Below are 12,769 nucleotides of genomic sequence, written 5' to 3'. Positions count from 1 at the left end.
AATTCCCAACTTATTTTAAGTGACCAGCATAACTCCAGAAGTAAACAATATCCCTATGAACGTAGATGCTAAATTTCTTAACAAAATATTGGGAAATCAAATGCAGCAATTTATTTTTTCTTTTTTGAGACACAGTCTCGCTGTGACACCCAGGCTGGAGTGCAGTGGCACGATCTCGGCTCACTGCAAGCTCCGCTTCCTGGTTTCACACCATTGTCCTGCCTCAGCCTCCCGAGTAGCTGGGACTACAGGCACCTGCCACCATACCCGGCTAATTTTTTGTATTTTTAGAATAGACAGGGTTTCACCGTGTTAGCCAGGATGATCTCAATCTCCTGACCTCGTGATCTGCCTGCCTTGGCCTCCCAAAGTGCTGGGATTACAGGCGTGAGCCACCACACCCGGCCATTTACCAGTTCTTTACTGCCAGTGTAGACTGTGATTGGTTAATGCCTGTGATGTGCTGTTTGTTCAATGTTTTGGATAACACCCCTCTATAAATGTGTACAAGAGTCTGTCTGAACCTATTCTGGTTCGGGGGCTGCCTGATTAACTAAAAAAAGAAAAAAAATGTGTACAATACTAGAAAAATAATTGTTTTGTAGCTTTTGCCATCCTGCCTCAGATTCACTTATGCTTTTGACTTACTTCATAATCTTTAAGTAATAGCCAAATTGCAAACAATTGAGCATTAAAACTAATGACAATAATGGATTATGTTAGATAAAAAGAATCCATGTGCTTGCTTCAGCGGCACACATACTACAATTGGAACAATACAGAGATTAGCATGGCCCCTGCGCAAGGATGACATGCAAATTCATGAAGCATGTCATATACATATATGATACTCCAAAAGCAGACATAAGGAAAAAGGAAGGACAGAAGGAAGAAAGGAAAGAAGGAAGAAAATAAGGAAGAAAAGGGTGGGATAAGGAAAATTTTCCTTTACAAAATAGCAGCTAGTAAATATAGAAAGAAAGATAAAATCGAAAATCACCATTTTTAAAACCCTCAATATAATAATTGATTTAGATAAGGTCATTAATGGATTCTAAACCCATGGTCTCAAGTTGTCACCCCACAGATTGGTTATTAGTTCCAAAGTTAAACAGTGTACCTTTACAATGGAGAGATCTGGCCAGCACCACTTTAACTAACTTAGCAAACTTAGCATCACCAGTATTGGAGAAACCTTTCAGTATGTTCAGTCTGATATGATATAACAAATACACAGTATTATCTGTGTAGTATTCTTGTTCAAAACACTTCACCCAAATTTTTTTTTTTTTTTTGAGACGGAGTCTCGCTCTGTCGCCCAGGCTGGAGTGCAGTGGCCGGATCTCAGCTCACTGCAAGCTCCGCCTCCCGGGTTCCCGCCATTCTCCTGCCTCAGCCTCCCGAGTAGCTGGGACTACAGGCGCCCACAACCGCGCCCGGCTAATTTTTTGTATTTTTAGTAGAGACGAGGTTTCACCGTGGTCTCGATCTCCTGACCTTGTGATCCGCCCGCCTCGGCCTCCCAAAGTGCTGGGATTACAGGCGTGAGCCACCGCGCCCGGCCCTCACCCAAATTTAATTATGAGTTAACATTCAGACAAATCCAGAGTATGGACCATACCATAAGACAATGAACTGACCTGGACTCTAACATCAGTTAATGTCATCAAATACAAAAAAGGCAATAGGACCGTAGTAGATTAAGAGACATTAAAAAGAGGAATAAAAGACATTTGGAGAGCAATTGGGAAAATGTAACAATGAACTGTATAATAGGTGATACTGTGTTACATTTTATTTTCTTAAGCGTGATAGTGGCGTTGTAAAGATAAAACAATGTATATTTTTAGAAAACACATGCCAGGTATTAGAGAGTGGAAATGTCGTATCTGCAAATGTTTTCAAGTGGTTCCACAAAAATAAAAAGAGAGAGGGGGCACTCAAGGTGTCGGAAATGTTAACACTTTGTGAATCCAGGTGAAAGGTATATGGTATTTATTTTACTATTCTTTTTTTTTTTTTTTTTTTTTTTTTCTGAGACGGAGTCTCGTTCTGTCACCAGGCGGGAGTGCAGTGGTGGGATCTCAGCTCACTGAAACCTCCACCTCCTGGGTGCAAGTGATTCTCATGCCTCAGCCTCCCGAGTAGCTGGGATTACAGGCATCTGCCATGACACCCAGCTAATTTTTGTATTTTTAGTAGAGACAGGGTTTCACCATGTTGGCCAGGATGGTCTCAATCTCCTGGCCTTGTGATCTGCCCACTTGGCCTCCCAAAGTGCTGGGATTACAGGTGTGAGCCACCGCACCTGGTCTATTGTACTATTCTTTAACTTTTTGGTAAGTTTGAAATTTTTCACAGCAAAGAGTTAGGGAGAAAATCTTTCATTTTTATTTTTTATTTGTTTTAAACTATAAACCCACAGCCACATCATATAGAAAAACTTTACAGTATGTCCAAAATCAGGCTATCAACATATATTTTATATTTCTGTTAGTAATTTGTTTTTTCTTCCCAAGGCATCATCATCTGAAAATAATAGTTCTTTCAGTTTTTTTGTCTAGGAGGTAACAGTATGTTGTACTAAGGACTGAAATATCTAATCCTTGACTTTTCACAGTGTTTCCAGGAACGTGAGCAGTAATGCAATGGTTATTATTTGATGGTAATTATTGACTCTACCAGAACTTTAGAGTTTACAGATCACTAATTTCATCATTTAGCTTTATATATGAGAAAACTAAGGTAAAGAATATATAATGACCTGTTTTAGTACACGATGGCAGATATTAGCAAAGTGGAGCCCAATTTTCTCAGCTCTAACCCAATCCAATGTTTTTTCTACTAAAAAAGTACTAGAACATGCTTGTATGGATGTTGACTCTAGAAGTTATATTACTACATGATAAAAAAGTTTGTCAGTTCTTTCAAAATATTGCTTGATATGAGTATTAGCCAATTATAATCATGTAACCATAGCATATATAAGTGGAAGGTATTCATCGAATGGCAATAACAAGGGTAAATCTGGGGAGCATTATTATTGTTTGGAGTGGACTTAGTTTTTATTTAAATATAGAAACTTCTTAATGGTGGCTGGGCACGGTGGCTTACACCTGTAATCCCAGCACTTTGGGAGGCTGAGGCGGGCTGATTGCCTGAGCTTGGTAGTTCGAACCAGCCTGGGCAACATGGCAAAACCCCATCTCTACTAAAAATACAAAAAATTAGCCGGATGTGGTGGCTGGCACCTGTAATCTCAACTATTCGGGAGACTGAGGCAGAGGAATTGCTTGAACTTGGGAGGCGGAGGTTGCAGTGAGCCGAGATCATGCCACTGCACTCCAGCCTGGGCAACAGAGCAAGACTCTGTCTCAGAAAAAAAAAAAAAAAAAAGAAAGAAAAAGAAAAGAAACTTCTTAATGGTATATAAAATAAATAGATTATGTGATAGGTACCGGTATCTAAGTTGCTTTCACAAAATATTTGGGAAAAGCTTAACATACATTTAGTTATTTTATATCTTTATAGCTAAATGCTTCACTGTCCTTTTGAAGGAGAAATATAATTTGCTCAGCTTACTTTATATTTTTTATATGTAGCTCACAGGAAGCCCAGGAATCCTTAAATCAAGGATTTTAAGAAAGTTTAAATTAGTAGCAAGTTTTTTTTGTTTCCTTATTTTTGTGACTAAAAAGTAATATAACCACATTAGAGGAAATTTCAATACTTGAAAGGAGAATAAAATCAGTCAAAGTTTTGCTTATCTGACATAATCATAGCAGGTATATTTAAAATTCTCATCTTCTTTATGGGTCTCTAAAAATATATAGTATAATTATATGTGTGTGTGGACAAAATTTTGTAAATTTTCTCCACCAAGCTAGATTGAGTGGACTTAAATGTGTAAATATTTTATGGCTTTTGATATATATATTGCCAGTTTATTTTTCCTTTTTAGAAACATTACTGATTGGATCATTGGTATGATGATTTTTTAAAATGGGATTTTTTTTTTCTATCCACAGCATGATGAAGTAACACCAAATGAAATAAAGACCCTTGGGGAAAACAGTGAACTTGCAACAAAGCACATAAAAGAATTATCCGAAAGGTACTGAATTCATAAACTTCACTGATACTCAATTCAGTGTAGACATCTGTGAGCACTGATTGTGTGCTTATCTCATTTAATTTTCAGTTTTCCTATGAGATTGATAGCATTATAATCATTTCCATTACACAAAAAAAGAGATCTATGATTAGAAAGATAAGCAATCTCCCCAAAGTCATACAAACTTTTATTAAGTAGGGGAGAAGCAGGATTTGAAGTGAGTCAGAGCCCATTCATTTAAATGTCAGTCATTAAATACTATACTACGTATTTACTATGTAGCATACTATACTATCTCATAATATAGCACACTATACTGTCTCTGCAGAAAGGAAACAAGGACTTTATGTATGTTATGATAACAGTTAATAAATTATTTAAAAATTATATGCTTCTCTGTGTGAAAACCCAATCATCATGCTTATGAACTACAAAAGAATCTTAAAATATATTTTTTACTTGGAAGGAAATACACTACATATTAGCAGTAATTTTATTAGGATGAAAACCGGTGAGTGATTTCCCCTCTTCTTTCCAAATTGCTTGTAATATATTACTTTGGTTTAAGAAATTAAATTTAGACTGGGTGTTGTGGCGCATGCTTATAATCTCAGCACTTAGGGAGGCTGAAGCCGGATGACCACTTGAGCCCAGGAATTTGAGACCAGTATGGGCAGCATAGGGATACCCCATCTCTATAAAAAATTTAAAATACTAGCTGGGCATAGTGGCACATACCTGTAGTCCCAGCTATTTGGAGGCTGAGGTGGAAGGATCACTTGAGCCCAGGAGTGAGCCGTGATCACGCCACTGCACTCTAGCCTGGGAGACAGAACAATACTCTGTCTCAAAGAAAAACAAGAAATTAATTTAAAAAGACAAACAAACATGGCCTTGCCCTTATATTAGGACCAATTAGCCTTCTCATTGCAGGCTTATACATGATCTAGTTCTAGTTCCATGGTTTCCAATTCAGTTGCTTTTCAAATATTCATAGGGAACATTGATTCTTCAGAAGTGTATGTTTTATCCTCCAAACCTGTGGCCGGAGTCAACCTAAAAGTGGAGGCAGGGGAGTGCCCACAAGGTGGTGTCCCAAACTGTCGCAAGTTGGGGCCAGTTGCGATTCTGAAGAAAGAACCACTAAATAAAGTAATCAGTCTAAAGCATTTACTGAGGGAACTTGCAGATTACTGCACCAATCCTTGCAATGGACAAGATAAAACGGGTGTTCTACCTAGGTATATCCACAGTGAGGGGTTCTGGGTATGGAGTTTGTATGAGGGTTTAAGGAATCTGGCTCAGGGCTGAGGCCAGTTTCTTTCAGTGTTTTGAGCAGCAACCTAAATACCTTTATCAGTCCCTGGAAATGTTTAAGGTCCTGGTTTGAGTTGAAGCCTGCTGGGAAAACCCTGCACTGGGCTGTCTCACAGAGCAGTCAAAGCACTCTGTGATTTTTGGTCAGCACATGGAAAGAAAGCCAGGAGTAGAATCGGGGGAGGGGAGGATGGGACTGGGGTACCCTGCAGTCTGGTATTTAGCTGCTGTAACAAAAATGATCAAATAGTAGTTATCATTCTTCAAAATAAAAAGTAATGTTGTAATTTACATAATTTTTTCAAGTTTTTCTTCCATAAAGGCTAATTTCCTTAATATACAAAGAGGTATTACAAATCTGGGAAAAATATGACCAATCCAAAAACAACAAAAATGGACAAAGGATAAGAATAAACCCTACGTAGGTGTCTACTTTGAGCCTTTTCTTTGTGGAAACAGCAGAGGGTGCAGTGTGAACATAGATAAAATATACCCTCAATTTACCTGCTGGAGCATTTGTTAGCATACTACTGGGGACATTGATTTTTTTTTTTACATCATACAAACTTGATGTACAAAAAATCAGGCAGTACAGAATTAGTATAAAATCCTAATTTCTCCCAAATCCTCTCTCAGTAATAACCTTCATTTTTTGTTTTTTGTTTTTGATTGAGAAAAAATCTTACTCTGTTGCCCAGGCTGGAGTGCAGTGGTGTGATCTCGGCTCACTGCAACCTCTGCCTACTGGGTTCAAGCAATTCTCGTGTCTTGGCCTCCCGAGCAGTGGGGACTACAGGCACATGCCACCCCACCACACCAGCTAATTGTTTGTATTTTTAGTAAAGATACAGTTTTGCCATGTTGCCCAGGCTGGTCTCAAATTCCTGGCCTCAAGTGATCCACCTGCTTCAGCCTCCCAAAGTGCTGGGATTACAGGCATAAAGCACCTGTGCCTGGCTGAAAAATCTTATTTGATATTATGATGTATAATGGCAGCATATGACATTTCATTTTGTTTGTTTAACTTTTTTTTTTTCTTTTTTTGAGACAAAAGCTCACTCTGACCCCCGGGGCTGGAGCGCACTGGCATGATTTTAGTTCACTGCAGCGTCAACCTCCCAGGCTGAAGCGAGAGATCCTCCCTTCTCAGCCTCCTAAAATGCCACTAGGATTACAGGCATGAGCCACCACACCTGGCCTACAATTTGTTACTTTTATGACACCTCCATGAACATCTTTTTAAAAATAAATCTTGCTCTATTTTTTTTGATAGTTTTCTTCACGTAAATTCTCAGATGTGGAAATTATGGTATAAAGAGTATTTTTTCTTAAACACCTTATGTGTATTTATTTACTTAATTTTGTGTGTGTGTGTGTCAAGATCTTGCTGTGTCACCCAAGCTGCAGTGAGGTGGCATGATCATAGCTCACTGCAACCTGGAACTCCTGGGCTCAAGCAATCCTCCCACCTCAGCCTCCTGAGTAGCTAGGACCGCAGATGTGTGCCACCATACCTGGCTAATTAAAAAAAAAAAAATTTTTTTTTTTTGAGACAGCGTCTCACTCTGTCACCCAGACTGGAGTACAGTGGTACAATCTTGACTCACTGTAACTTCTCAACCTTCACCTCCTAGGTTCAAGCAATTTTCGTGCCTCAACCTCCTGAGTAGCTGGGACTACAGGTGTGTACCACCATGCCTGGCCAATTTTTTTTGGTATTTTTAATAGAAACGTGTTTCTGCCATGTTGACCAGGCTGGTCTCAAACACCTGGCATCAAGCAATCCACCCTCTTAGGCCTCCCAAAGTGCTGGGATTACAGGTGTGTGCCAACTCACCCGGACTAATTAAATTTTTTTTTTGTCAAGATGGCATCTCACTATGTTGCTGAGGCTGGTCTTGAACTTCTGGGCCCAGGGTATTTATTAATTAGCATAGCAGCAGGTCAGGCATGGTGGCTTACATCTGTAATCCCAGCACTTTAGAAGGCTGAGGCATGAGGATAGCTTGAGGCCAGGAGTTCAAGACTAGTCTGAGCAATAGAGAGCGACCCAGTCTCTACGAAACATAAAACAAAATTAACTGGGTGTAGTGGTGTACTTCTGTAGTCCTAGCTACTTAGGAGGCTGGGGCAGGAGGATTGCTTAAGCCTAGGAGTTGAAGTTTGCAGTGAGCAATCTGTGGTCATTCCACTGTGCTTCAACCAAGGTAAAGAGTGAGGCCATGTATCAAAAAAAATAAAAATAAAAATAAAATAGTAGTATATATCTGTTTCTTAGAATATGGAGCTGGAGGGTATTCTTTCATACTGAAAATAAACTACATAATATTATACAGTATGTTCAAATGCATGTACTAAAGAACTCTCCAAAATTTTAATCAAAATCTACGTTTAGTTTGTTAAGTAATTTCTTGAGAGAACCACTGAGAGATAGTGTCCTTGTGATGAAATGATAAATCTCTTCAGACTTAAGTCTCATAAAGGAAATTTTGATTATGTTGATCCAAGTAATGCAGTGGTGGCACATTGGTTAAAGGCAAAATTTTACTTTTAATTTCCCTAAATCCTGTCTCACTTGTGTCAGGAGGGATTGGGAATACTCAAAGTGATCTTCCAGAGAATTTCTGCCATAAGAGTGTGTGCCCTCATTAGGAATGGCTCTCTCATTATCTGTCTGTGATTGGAGGGCTGCTTTCTCTGATAAAACCTTTATATCTCCTGGTAAAGAGGAACATGTAGTATAACAAAGATCTTTGCCATTTGGTGAGAGAAGGGGATGTCTTGTGTATGTTGCAGTAAAATTCATCATGTGCAGTTTTGTGCCATCTTTGCAAGGGTCTTCAATGCATCCTACTGAGGTGCAGGCTTTCTTGATTGCAGTTGGGGTTTTCAGTTTTCTTAATAGTTCAGCTAGCACTTGAGTCACCAGATATAAACTAGACATTATCTCCTCAGTTGCCAGTATGCATTCTACGTATTATCAGTTGAAGTTCTTACTCTTCAGAGATCTCTGCTCTTCAGATTGTCTTCCTGATACAGAGATTTGTTTGGTTTTTGAGTGGTTCTATTTTGAGATCATTACATTCTTTCCTCATCAACTCTTGTTCCAAACCATGGATCTTCAGGTCACTGCTTAACTTTTCCACCTCCCAGTTTGATGAAGGTAGATGGAAATTCCTCATCACCAGCTGAATTTCCACCTCTGTCCTTAGCTAGAGTTCTACTTCTTTAGATTGCATGTGTTCATTCAATACTTTTAAAGATTCAGACTTGTGTTTACTTATTTTATCCGATTTGTTCTCTAAATTATCTCTATCAATGCAAATGTTTCAATATACATAATAGGCCTTATTTACTTGTTGCTATTCCACAAAACTTGTTTCTTCATCTAATTGAGCTCCTGTAAGCTTTTCTTCCAAAAATGTAATTCTTTTTTTTAACATAAGTCTTCTCTTTCTCTGAATCCTTAAGTCCTTTTTTGATGTCTTCATATGGGCAAAATGGGAAGCAACAGAAGCATCTCCTCAATATGTTGAAACTGGAGTTGCTGGGGTTTTTTCACAAGGTAGCATACAGGTATCACCTTCTATGAGTGCATCCATGAGAGCCTGAAACCAGGCTACTTAGGGCCGCCACCGAGTTTCCATTCCCTAATGTTTAGAAACAGCCCCAAACAGATCGAGTTGCCAGGGATCATCACGGATTCCGATTTCCTTGAAGATACCTCCACTTTACCAGCGAAAGCAGCCACTCTGAGTTATTGAATTGAGGGTATTGGTCTTATATCTACCCATTTGGAATTCCTTAAGATTCTAAGGATATTTTAATCGATTCTCTTGGCTCTTCAGGGTGCATAGTCATATCATTGGTTAATAATGAAAGTATTCGGGCCGGGCGCGGTGGCTCACACCTGTAATCCCAGCACTGTGGGAGGCTGAGGCAGGCGGATCACAAGGTCAGGATATTGAGACCACCCTGGCTAACACAATGAAACCCTGTCTCTACTAGAAATACAAAAAATTAGCCGGGCGCAGTGGCGGGCACCTGTAGTCCCAGCTACTCGGGAGGCTGAGGCAGGAGAATGGCGTGAACCCGGGAGACCTGACCTTGCAGTAAGTCGAGATTGTGCCACTGCACTGCAGCCTGGGCAACAGAGCTAGACTCTGTCCCTAATAATAATAATAATAATAATAATAATAATAATAAAATAAAATAATGAAAATATTCCTTCTTTCACAATATCTCTTGCTTTTCATCCCCCCTGCCCCCAACTCTTTTTCCCTTTATCTCTTATTGTTTGGCCAGAATTAAGTACTGGGTGGTCTCTGAGTTTTCTGGGAACACAATTCTGCTTTATTTGTAGGATCTCATCCTAATGAGTAGAGTTTCTTTTGGGGAGTTTAAATGAAATAGAAGCTTTTTCTTTTTCTTTTTCTTTTTTTTTTTGAGACGGAGTTTTGCTCTTGTTGCCCAGGCTGGAATGCAATGGCGCGATCTCGGCTCACTGTAACCTCCACCTCCCGGGTTCAAGTGACTCTCCTGCTTCAGCCTCCTGAGGAGCTGGGATTACAGCTGTGCACCATCACACCCAGCAATTTTTTTGTATTTTTAGTAGGAACAGGGTTTCACCATGTTGTCCAGGCTGGTCGCGAACTCCTGACCTCAGGTGATCCACCTCCCTCGGCCTTCCAAAGTGCTGGGATTACAGGCGTGAGCCACCGTGCCCGGCCTTAAAAATGGAAAATAAAGCCTTTGCTATTACTCAATGTACTTCTAGATTTTTAGGAAAATAATAAATTTAAGTATGACTCCAATTTTTAATTATTGAGGTTTTTCTTTTTATACAATTATATTATTAGTTATATGTGGTCTAAGTATAGTAAACATTGTCATTTTTGAATAGTGACTGTTCAAAAAGACATGAACGAAAATAGGATCTTTTAATTGAGATCTTTTTAGCTTTTTTTTTGAAACAGAGTCTCGCTCTGTCACCTAGGCTGGAGTTCAGTGACTGCAACCTCCACCTCCCAGGTTCAAGTCATTCTCTTGCCTCAATCTCCCAAGTAGCTGGGATTACAGCTGCCCGCCACCACACCTGGCTAATTTTTGTATTTTTAGTAGGGACAGGGTTTCACCATGTTGGCCAGGGTGGTCTCAAACTACTGACCTTAAGTGATCCACCTGCCTCTGCCTCCCAAAATGCTGGAATTACAGGTGTGAACCACTGTTCCTGGCCACCTTTTAGCTTTTAAAAATTAAAATATGATTTTTTTTAGATTTTACAATTGTATGATTAGAACCTCAATTTTTTTTTTTTTTTTTTTGAGATGGAGTCTCACTCATTTGCCCAAGCTGGAGTGCGGTGGCACGATCTTGGCTCACTGCAACCTCTGCCTCCTGGGTTCAAGCGATTCTCCTGCCTCAACCTTCCGAGTAGCTGGGATTACAGGCCCATGTCACCACACCCAGCTGATTTGTATTTCTAGTAGAGATGGGGTTTTACCATGTTGACCAGACTGGTCTTGAACTCCCCACCTCAGGTGATCCACCTGCCTCAGCCTCCCAAAGTGCTGGATTTATAGGCATGAGCCACTGCGCCGGGCCCAGACATCAGTTTTTATTTGTTATAGTAAACTGTGGAAGTACTAGTTAATAGAGGCCCAATTATTTGAACACTAACAAATATGTTGTGATCATTTAAAATAGAATCTACTATGCTTTTCTTTTGGCAGATTTAATATTACATATGTATATGTGTATTTTGTCTGAATATATAGTATTGCATTAGTGTACTTTCAGGGGTATTGAGAAAAAGACCCAGGACTCTATAGACTCAAATACTTGTTTTGTAAAGTGGCCAAGAACACCAGAATATCTATATGGGGTTTTATATTACTTAAAAGCACAAAAGAAGTTCATAATTAACATTTTCCCCCATTAAGACTGAAGTCTGATCAAAGAGCAATGAAATTACTATATATGTGCTCACTTTGACAGCACATATACCAAAACTGGAACTATTCAGAGGTTAGCATGGCCCCTGAGCAAGGATGACATGCATATTTGTGAAGCATTTTATATATTTTTAAAAAATCACTATATATATTGCCTGGAATGAGTTCTCACTTGTAAAACAAATCCAAATATATACATATGTGGTGTAATATACTATAGTAAATGTAAATATTTACTATAAATATACTTTAATATAAATGTAATACATATAGACATATATATATTATATACATGTGACTTTCTGTATGTTTTATTTTACAACCCAGAAAAACATTTTATAAGAACTCCAGTTGTAGAAAAGCAGATGTACTTCCCTCTACAGAATTACCCAGTTAACAACATGGTAATAGGTAGTTTAAAATAAAATTTAGAGTAAACTCAGGTAGGGAAGAAACAAGGGAATATTGTGTTGAGTAAAGCTGTTGTATTTCAAATACCGAGAGAGTAGAGAGTAGAGCCTTCTCTATTAAGCATGGTAATGGAGGAGACATCCTTTACATATTGAATAAATTACCTGCAGAATTGACCCAGGAATATGCTTTTATATTTTCTGTGCTAAAACAATGATATCAAGGTAGGGTGACCACAAGACCCTATTTACATGTGGTTTATGCTGTTGGTCTGGCATTAGTTTTTAATTCTGGAGTGTCCTAGTTTGGAAGATAAATTATATGAACAGCCCCAATTATAGTTTCTTTTGAGAATCTGGTGAAACACAGGCCCCTTTCCTTAGCATACACACATACAAACATAACACACACACTGCCATTCCATTCAATATCAAATATATAAATATTTTAAAAACCAAACAGAGCTTCTTCCTTCTGTCTTTTCTCTTCCTCCTTGCCTATTAAACTCCACTCCTTAAAACCACACACGCACAAAAAAAAACAAACAAAAACACAACACACGAACTTTACATATAAAGGCTCACAGATGCCCAGAAGCCTATACATGGATTACCCAGGTGTCCGTGGACTGCATATTTGGGTTTTCTATCCTAGTGCCCTACATAAAGAGAAGACAACTAACCATGGCTAACATTGAGAGGGTAGAACCAAGGGAACCAACTGAAAAGTGGCCATTGGGATTTGAATTGTGTTGAGTGAGATGGATATTTAGACACTTTGATCTGAGTAGTATTCAGTGGAGTCATTGATAACAATTTTAAAAATAAAGATTTTTTAAAAAATTGTTTGTAAAAGAGCAATTTTTAAAGTATGGGTTTTTGAAAGCTTATTTAAAAAATAATTTGTGTGTTTATCATTTTCTCTTTATTTAGCAATGTTAAAACTACCTCTTGCAGCTAGTCCACAGTTTCCT

General features: G+C 38.7%; 2 non-coding genes and 1 pseudogene across 2 annotated transcripts; 2 read left to right on the top strand and 1 right to left on the bottom strand.

Annotated features, from left to right (window-relative positions):
- Window positions 1-738: 738 nt before the first annotated feature.
- On the top strand, window positions 739-842 carry LOC112628231. Its single transcript, XR_003120392.1, has one exon. It is a non-coding gene; the product is annotated as a U6 spliceosomal RNA (small nuclear RNA).
- Window positions 843-8,431: 7,589 nt separating this feature from the next.
- LOC112628017 lies at window positions 8,432-9,033 on the bottom strand (annotated as a pseudogene).
- A 2,379-nt stretch (window positions 9,034-11,412) lies between these two features.
- LOC112628235 lies at window positions 11,413-11,516 on the top strand. The gene has a single exon (XR_003120396.1). It is a non-coding gene; the product is annotated as a U6 spliceosomal RNA (small nuclear RNA).
- The last annotated feature ends 1,253 nt before the right edge of the window (window positions 11,517-12,769 follow it).

Source organism: Theropithecus gelada, chromosome 7a (assembly GCF_003255815.1).
Source record: "Theropithecus gelada isolate Dixy chromosome 7a, Tgel_1.0, whole genome shotgun sequence".
In the NCBI taxonomy this organism is placed as follows: Eukaryota; Metazoa; Chordata; class Mammalia; order Primates; family Cercopithecidae; genus Theropithecus; species Theropithecus gelada.
The sequence above is the reverse complement of the archived record's forward strand: the minus strand, read 5'-3'. Positions and strand labels throughout refer to the sequence as shown.